Source organism: Salvia splendens, chromosome 15 (assembly GCF_004379255.2).
Source record: "Salvia splendens isolate huo1 chromosome 15, SspV2, whole genome shotgun sequence".
Lineage (NCBI taxonomy): Eukaryota > Viridiplantae > Streptophyta > Magnoliopsida > Lamiales > Lamiaceae > Salvia > Salvia splendens.
Genome location: NC_056046.1, coordinates 5595896 through 5605109, shown reverse-complemented (window position 1 = coordinate 5605109; position 9214 = coordinate 5595896). Strand labels below are relative to the sequence as shown.

The following is a 9214-nucleotide window of genomic DNA, read 5'->3' as shown; positions in this document are numbered from 1 at the left end:
AATTTGTTTTCAAACTTAAAAGTGTATAGAAATACTATTAAAAACTAATTAATTAATGTGGCTGCTGGGATTCGAGCCCAGGTCTCCACGGCCACAACGTGGAATTCTTACCACTAAACTACAGCCACTAGATGTTCAATATGACTAGTCTTTACTAATAGTAAGTTTTAAATCTGTGTTGTTATAATTTTCAATTGGATTGGAATGTGTCCAAAATGACTCCAATTAACGTTCTTTACAGAAATTAGCTAATACCAGTATGTACAAAATTAATCCAATTAATTGGTGGTATAAAATGCGGTATGAGTTTGTCCCGATTTTAATTTTGCACATTACTTTTAAGTTGTGTTTTCAAGTACATATATTTTGCATAATTTGTAAGAAAAACTGAAGTTGGCTAACAAGTGTGGAATAAACAAAATTAGCTTCTATTTCATTGGCACGTGAAATCATGGGAAAATGAAATCGAATAGTAGTATAAATTTTGTGTTTGAGAATAACTCAGTTATAAAGCAGTCAAAATCTAAACCTATTTGATAAGATCTGCCAATCCTATTTGAGAAGTCTGCTTCATTTTGAGTTTAAATTAAATAATCATAGTTCTATTAAATTTAGACATTTCGTAAAAATGAAGTAATCAATAAAGTATATAAACCAGTAGCAAGCACATTGTTTTACCAGCCCATAATTGTGTAATTTCCGTTTAGCATCAATTTCGTGGTCCATCAGCAACTTAGGATAAAAATGCATTTTCATCATTTTCTATTTAAAGAAAATTGACAAACCTGTGTGCAATTTGACAACATATCATTGGGAAAACAGCAGCAACCTGATGTAGATAAGGCTGTTCTGACATCTCGTCTTATACTTATACAGTTTGGGTTGAATGCTGAGCCTCTAATTACACTAATAAAGATTAATCAATCATGTTAGAATATTGATGATTCCGTACAGGCATCGTGTCCAAAACAATCTGAAATGGGAGGCTTCTGCAACCGGTCAAATGTCATCTTAGAATTAACCATGGTTCATGAACGGTTAACCGATAATCGACTCGACTAGTGTCGGTTATTAGGTAACCGATAACCAAAATTTTCGGATAAAGGCTGGCTACGATTAGTATTTTTCGACAAAAAGAAAGATACTGGCATCATAAGAATAAATGTTAAAATCGTAATCAAACTATGATTCATTAGATTGAATTTGTTGCTATACCTAAATGCTGACATAGATAGAGCAATAGTATTAAAGTAATAAACAATAACAATATTTACAAATCTCAAACATGCATGGTCTATGCGACTATTAAAAGAAAGTAAGAAAATTAGGACTTTGCTTACGATTTGTTTTAACTATTGAAATTGAATGCGCAGTGGGGGTTTTTTAGGTTCACTAAACGACGTTCGTAGCCCACACTTTGAATATGAAACCACCACCGTTTTTTAATACAACCAATCAGTTTCAAACAGGCCCACAGATCAACTATTTAATCTCTTTATATATAAAACAATCACAAACATATACTCATATACTCCAACGTTGTTCATTATTATTACAGATTGTTGAAGAAATCAATGGCTTTTATGCTCGCCCAAAATCAAGCTTCATTCTCTGATGAATCACAGAAGAAAGAGGTTTCGGTCGATTCAGTCTCAAGCCACCTACTTCTGAAGCCGTCGAGGCAGAGTCTGGACAGAGACGCCGTGCTGAAGCGGCTCCGCCACCACAAGACCATGACCAGAGTCAAGAATGCTATCTCCGCCGTCGTCGAAGCTGCAAATGAATCCGATGACAAATGGCTTCAACGAGGCGATGCTTTCACCTTCCCCTGAAGCTGAGGTAGTAACGGTGCCAAGAAATAGAAATATGAATTCTTTGTGTTGGAGATTTGATGAAGCCGTTGTTGGCTTTCACTATCAGCATTTGGTATTCATAATTGCAACTTTTAGTGAAGGGGAACTTATTTGCTTTGCTCTCTATTAAAAACAATGGCAAATTTTGATTTTAAAAGCAACTTCCCACCAACAATTTGAATTAACTTAAATTAGTTTGGCTGGTATTGTCCACTATATATCGACCAATCACGTCACGGGTATCTGAATTAGCTTTGCTGAATCGTTGTGCATTCAGTGAGTGCTTCACTACCACCAACTCTCGCATTTTCCATTTCTTTTCTAAGCACGTGGAAACATGACTACTGTGCTTTGTTATGCTGAACTACAAAGTTATAAACATATTGTATGTGCAGCAATGCCTCATAATTTGTTTGTTCATGTGAAGAGACACCTCCCCTGTTTACCTAAATAGTCAACTCTATTTTAAATTATTTAATCATCAAATGGAGTATAATAAAATACTAATGGAGTAAGATAAAAGGGGGAAATAGCATAGGCATGGTTGGTGATGAATCCGCGAATTTCTGATGTTTGTAAATGCTGGTAGAAGATAAAGACTACGACACAAAGAATTTACGTGGTTCGATTTACTGAAGTAAATCTACGTCCACGGGAAGAAGGGAGGGCAAGATTGTATTGCTTGATCTGGGATTACAGCTTACAACACAGACTTGCTATATGATCTTTTATCTCTAGAGTTAGTAAAAAATCCTGGTCTACCAGATCTAAGTTCTATTTATATATTGAACTGAGATCGTGGCTTGCATCACCACCCTAAGTCGTGGAGGTCATGGAGGTCATGAGATCCTGCATGGCCACTAACTAGGCAGTGGCTTACATCATCAGTAATTATGTCGTGGATGTCGTGGAGGTCATGAGAGCCTGCATGGGTCCACCACTAGATAGATCGTGTAGTGGAGGTCGTGGCTCCCAGTTCGGTATTGCCGAGCAGCTTTTGCCGATGCTGAGACCGAACTGCTGAACTATTGCCGAGCAGCTTTGTAGAGCTTGATGCCGACCTGAGAGCAGAGTTTGATTGGTTGGCTTTTACCGAGCTGTAGGCTGGGGCCGAACTCTTTGGGTGTGCCGAACTGAACTTCTTTAGTCATGCCGGACTGATACTCTTTCTTGGGCTTTAGGCTGATGGGCTTTACTGCTGTTGGGCTTGTTTAGTACGTACTCCATCACTACCCCCCCTGGAAAGCGAAGTGAATTACTTCGGCATTCTGGATAAAGGTACGGGGTAAGTTGATGTTTGTCCTCGGTCTTATGAAGTGAACTCTTCTTTGACCGGACTCGTCTTTGGTCTGATGAAATAAACATCTTTGACCGGACTCGTCTTGTGTCCTAATTTGGCGAGTTTTATCGCTCGGATCGGACTTTCCGTTGTCCTAATTTGGGGATCGGACTTTCCCTTGTCCTAATTCGGCGAGTTTTATCGCGTGGATCGGACTTTCCCTTGTCCTAATTCAGGCAAGTTTTATCGCGAGAATCGGACTTTCGTTGCAGTTCGTTTCAGACGAAGTGCTTGATTCTTAAGCTGAATTGCGGTCTTGTATCCTCTTTAGAAGCTTGGACTTCACAATCGTTGGCTTATTGCAGCTCGTTTCAGACGAACTGCTTGTTTAAGCTGAATTGTGGCCTTGTATCTTCTGTAGAAGCTTTGACTTCACAATCGTTGGCTTATTGCAGCTCGTTTCAGACGAACTGCTTGTTTAAGCTGAATTGTGGTCTTGTATCTTCTGTAGAAGCTTTGACTCACAATCGTTGGCTTATATATGTTCTAAAAAGGGGATCAGCCTTCGAAGAACAAGATACCTCAGCAACATTTGTAAGAGACGACACGCACATAGACAGACAAAACGCACATAGACAAAACGCACATAGACAAAACGCACATAGACAAAAAGACCAAACAAACCAAAGAAAGCACATTGACCGAACAGGACTCAAGACTGACTGACTGACCGGACTGTCTCTTACAAATGGAACTTCTTGAGGTTGGAAATGTGCCATGTTCGGGGTACCTGTTCTCCTGACATGTGAGCCAATTTGTAAGACCCTTTGCCGAGGACTTCTGACACCCGATACGGACCTTCCCATGTGGGTTCGAGTTTGCCTAGCTTTTCTGCTCGGCTTACTTCGTTGTTTCTCAAGACGAGATCTCCCACTTGAAATTGCAGCTTTTTCACCCTTTGGTTATAATACCGGGCTACTTGCTCCTTGTACTTGGCTGCTTTTATGCATGCCAATTCTCTTCTTTCTTCGGCAAGATCTAGCTCGGCTCTCAGTCCGTCGTCATTCATTTCTGCTGAGAAATTTAGAGTTCGGGGACTGGGTATGCCGATCTCCACCGGAATCACGGCTTCAGTGCCGTACACAAGACTGTACGGAGTTTCACCGTTGGAGGTTGTGGGTGTGGTTCGGTAGGACCATAGGACTTGAGGGAGATTTTCTACCCATTGTCCTTTGGCTTGTTCTAACCGAGCTTTTAACCCTTTCACCAGGATACGATTTGTTACCTCCGTTTGTCCGTTTGCTTGTGGATGAGAGACCGAAGTGAACCGCTGTTGAATATTCAGCTCTTGGCACCAATTCTTGAACGTCTTGTCGGTGAATTGAGTCCCGTTATCCGAGATGAGGATGTGGGGTATGCCAAATCGGCACACTATGTTCTTCCAGACGAAATCCAATGCCTTCGAGCTCGTTATCGTAGCTAATGGTTCAGCTTCCACCCACTTCGTAAAGTAGTCCACGGCAACGATTAGGAATTTTATTTGCCGAGGAGCTTGTGGTAGTGGTCCTACTATGTCTATACCCCATTGCATAAAAGGCCAAGGGCTTTGCATAGTGGATAGATCGGTCTGCGGCATCCTTGGGATATTTGCATGGATTTGGCACTTCGGGCATGTCTTGACGAGCTGCACTGCCTCTTGTACCATGGTTGGCCAATAATATCCCCATCTCAGAACTTTTTTAGCTAAAGCTCTGGCTCCGATGTGGCTACCGCACGATCCTTCATGAACTTCTCTGAGGATGTAGTCCGTCTCTTCTGGTCCTACGCACCGCAATAACGGCTGGAGGTAAGACTTTCTAAAGAGGACTCCTTCATGAAGTTCGTACCGAAGTGCTCGGCACGTGATCTTCCGAGCTTCTCTCTTATCCTCGGGCAATTGTCCTTGATCCAGATACTGCAAGATCGGCGTCATCCAGTTCGGCGAGCTGGATACTGAATGTACCTCGGCTTCATCAATGCTTCGATGCATTAATTCTTCCGCCTTTGAGCTCGGATCTGAGGCCAACTTACTTAAGGTATCTGCTCGGCTATTTTCCGCTCTGGGAATGCGGATTATCCGAAAATAGGAGAAACTTCGGCTGATGCTTTGCGCTTTGTCCAAATACTTCTTCATTCTCTCGTCACGAGCTTCACTTGTACCCAACATGTGATTTACTATGACTTGTGAATCACAATGGACTTTGAGAGATTTGACGAGCAGACTTTGCGCTAACTGGAGTCCGGCAAGGAGGGCTTCGTATTCGGCTTCGTTATTAGTGGTTGGGAATGAGAACCGAAGTGAATAGGTTACCTCGTGTTCATCGGGAGCGATAAGCAGAATACCAGCTCCACTTCCCGTTTTATTCGAAGCTCCATCTACGAATCCGCTCCAGCAGTCCGGCGGCTCTACTTCGGATTCCAAGGGCTGTGCTAGTTCGGCATTGGCAGAATTTTTCTGTTCGGCAATGACAGGGATTGCTTGATCGAACTTGGCCTCTGCAAGAAAATCTGCCAAGGCTTGTCCCTTGATGGCTTTCCGAGGTAGGTACCCGATTGAGTGTTCTCCCAGCTCTATGGCCCATTTGGCGATTCTGCCTGATGCTTCTGGCTTGGTCAAAACTTGCCGAAGAGGCAGATCGGTTAAGACGCATACCTTGTGAGCATAGAAGTATGGCCGCAGTCTCCTTGCTGCATTTACTAACGCCAGAGCAATTTTTTCCAGAGGTTGATACCTTGTTTCTGGACCTCTTAATGCTCGGCTTGTAAAGTAGATGGGAAACTGCTTTAGGCCTTCTTCTCGTACAAGCACCGCGCTAATGGTTTGATCGGATGCCGCTAAGTATAAGAAAATCACTTCGGCATCTGTTGGAGCAGAGAGAATTGGAAGCTCGGCTAAATAACTTTTGAGCTCGTCAAAAGCCTTTTTCTGCTCGGCTCCCCACTCAAACTTTGGTGCCTTTTTTAACACTTTGAAGAACGGCAGTTGCTTTTCGGCTGCTTGGGAAAGGAATCTATTCAATGCGGCTAGACATCCAGTTAGTCTTTGCACATCGTGTATGGACTTCGGCATCGCCATGTTCTGAATAACCTGAACTTTTGAGGGATTTGCCTTGAGTCCGTCCTTTGAAACCCAACAACCCAGAAATTTTCCCGAATCTACCAAAAAGGTACATTTTTGGGGGTTGAGCTTGAGGTTGGCTTTTCGGAGCACGTCGAGAGTGGATTTGAGGTTGTCTTCGTACTCCGAAGTGCTTTTGCTTTTGACAACTATGTCGTCGACATACACTTCAACCTGTTTTCCGATTAGGTGCCGAAAAAGCTTGTCTACCATCCTTTGATAAGTGGCTCCGGCATTCTTTAAACCGAATGGCATCTTTTTATAAGCGAAAATGCCGAAATCGGTAATGAAAGCTGTTTTCGGAGCGTCACTCTCATCCATCAACACTTGGTGATATCCTTTGTATAAATCAAGAAAACAGAAAATTTCGAAGCCGATCAAAGCTTCTACTTTTTTATCTATATTCGGAAGGGGATAGCAATCTTTAGGACAGTGCTTGTTTAGATCGGTAAAATCTATGCACATCCGCCATCCTCCTCCTTTTTTCTTGATCATCACAGGATTGGCCACCCAAGAAGGATATTTCACCTCGAATAGTACATCCGCTTTTAGTAATTGGCGGACTTCGTCATGGATGACTTGGCTTCTTTCTGCCGCAAAGAGTCTTTGCTTCTGTTTTACTGGCCGGATTGAAGGATCAATATTTAACCGATGAGTGATTACCTCGGGGGGCACTCCGGTCAGGTCCAACGAAGACCATGCAAAGACATCTTTGTACTCCTTGAGGAGCTGAATGGTCTTTTCCCGGAGTAGAGGCGTTCCTGTGAAGCCGATCTTGACCGTTCTGGATGGATCATCTTCGTATAACTGAACGGTCATTGAGTTCGGCTCTGAAGTGACTTCGGTCATCTCGCTTGCCTCTGACTCCGGTTGCTGTGATTGCTATGCTTGATGGTGCCGAACTGATTGCTCGGCACTTTTAAGCGCAATCTGCAGACATTCTTTTGCTCTCTTTTGATCACCTCGGATGACCGCTATCCCACCTTTAGTGGGGATCTTGATGGTGAGGTGATAAGTAGAGCAAACGGCCCGAACTGTGTTGAGCCAGTCTCTCCCCAGGATGATGTTGTACGGGGACCGAGCTTTCACCACAAAGAACTCGATCATCGTATTGGAGCTTGTAGGCGCTTTTCCCACCGTGATCGGAAGGCTGATAATACCTTCAGGGCGGGTGTCCTCCTGGGCGAAACTTTTCAGAGGAAGTGGAGCCGGACTGAGCCGAGCTGGATCCACTTCCATTTTATCGAAACATTCTTTAAAAAGAACGCTGACTGACGCTCCTGTATCCACAAATACTCTGTGGATCAGTTTGTTTGCCACTCCGGCTTGAATGACAATAGCGTCTTGGTGAGGAGAGATGGCTGGGACGGGATCGGCATCTGAAAATGTAATCACTTCGTCTTTCTTCAGCCTTTTATGTGTCGGCTCCTCTTGATTGGAACCTCTGCGTTCTGCTTTTAGGGACGACTTAGTCTTCCCGGCAGGGAGAGCATCAATAGTCTGGATTACTCCATCATATTGCGGCTCGTCGTCGTCTTCGGGATCTTCATGCCTTTTCGGATCCTGAGGATTGCAGTTCGCACCTCTCTGCTTTTTGTTCTTTTTCGGCTGCTTGCTTTGGTATTTTTTTAACGTTCCTGTTTTCACAAGAACATCAATACCTGCAGCCAAATTTCGGCACTCCTCGGTATCGTGACCGTGGGCTTGATGGAAGGAGCAATATTGATCCTGAGGTCGCCGCGCGGCTGATTTCGTCATCCGCTTTGGTTTTTCGAACATATCGGAATGTAGTTCGAAAATTTCCGTTCTTGACTTGTTTAATGGTACGAACTGAGCGGGCGGCTTCTCAGGATTGAGACGTGGCCCCAATCTGCCTTGTACCGGTGCCCTTTGAATTCTTTCAAAAGGAGTTCGGCGAGGAAGCACCTGGCCGCTTTGATCGGGCTTCTTTTTCTCTTCTCGGGATGAGCTGTCTAAAGACCGTTTTCGACGGTCTGCCTCATCCGCACGGGAAAACTGGTCCGCAATGTCCCACATTTCTTGAGCTGTTTGCGGACCGCACTCCACGAGCTTTCTGTAGAGAGCTCCGGGCAGGATTCCATTTTGGAATGCCGAAATGACAAGTAGATCATTGAGATTATCTACTTGTAGGCATTCCTTATGGAATCTCGTCAGGAAGTCGCTGATCTTTTCGTCGCGACCTTGACGTATAGAAAGCAGCTGAGCCGAAGTAATCCGGGCTTCCGCTTTCTGAAAGAACCTCCTGTGGAAAGCATCCATTAGATCTCGGTAGGATCTAATGCTGCCTTGAGGAAGGCTGTCGAACCACCTTCTGGCGTTCCCGATGAGCAGCTCGGGGAACAGCTTGCACATATGGACCTCATTGAGACCCTGGTTCGCCATATTATATTGATAGCATCCCAAGAAGTCATGAGGATCCACTAGCCCGTCATAAGTCATTGACGGTGTCCGGTAGTTCCGCGGCAAAGGAGTTCGGGTGATATCGTCCGAGAACGGAGTCTTCAATGCTCCGTACATGGCGAACCCGACATCTCTTCGGTACGGAGGAGATGGAGTTCTCCTGTGGTTCCGGTACCGAGGAGGAACAGGAACATGTCGGGGTTGAGGATTCTTTCTCCTGGAAGACACGTCACTACTGCGGTAGTGACTTTCATGTCTGGATGAGGAGGGAGAATCCGCCGTTGTCTTCTCCGGCTGTTGGCTCTTCTGCAGGAAGGTTAAGAACTCCTCCTGCTTCTCGGCCAAGAACAGCTTGACAGCTTCATTTAAATCGGGCTGCTGGGAAGACTCGGTGCGATCTCTCCTGGAGTGGCTTGTTCCTTCTTCGTGAGAACTGGAGACAGATTTCTCACGAGGCTGCTTTCCAGGCCTATGGGCGGCTGGATTAGCTTCCTCATGGTTATC

General features: G+C 44.3%; 1 non-coding gene across 1 annotated transcript; it reads right to left on the bottom strand.

Moving 5' to 3' along the window:
* Positions 1-56: 56 nt before the first annotated feature.
* TRNAH-GUG lies at positions 57-128 on the bottom strand. Its single transcript has one exon. It is a non-coding gene; the product is annotated as a tRNA-His (tRNA).
* Positions 129-9214: the final 9086 nt, after the last annotated feature.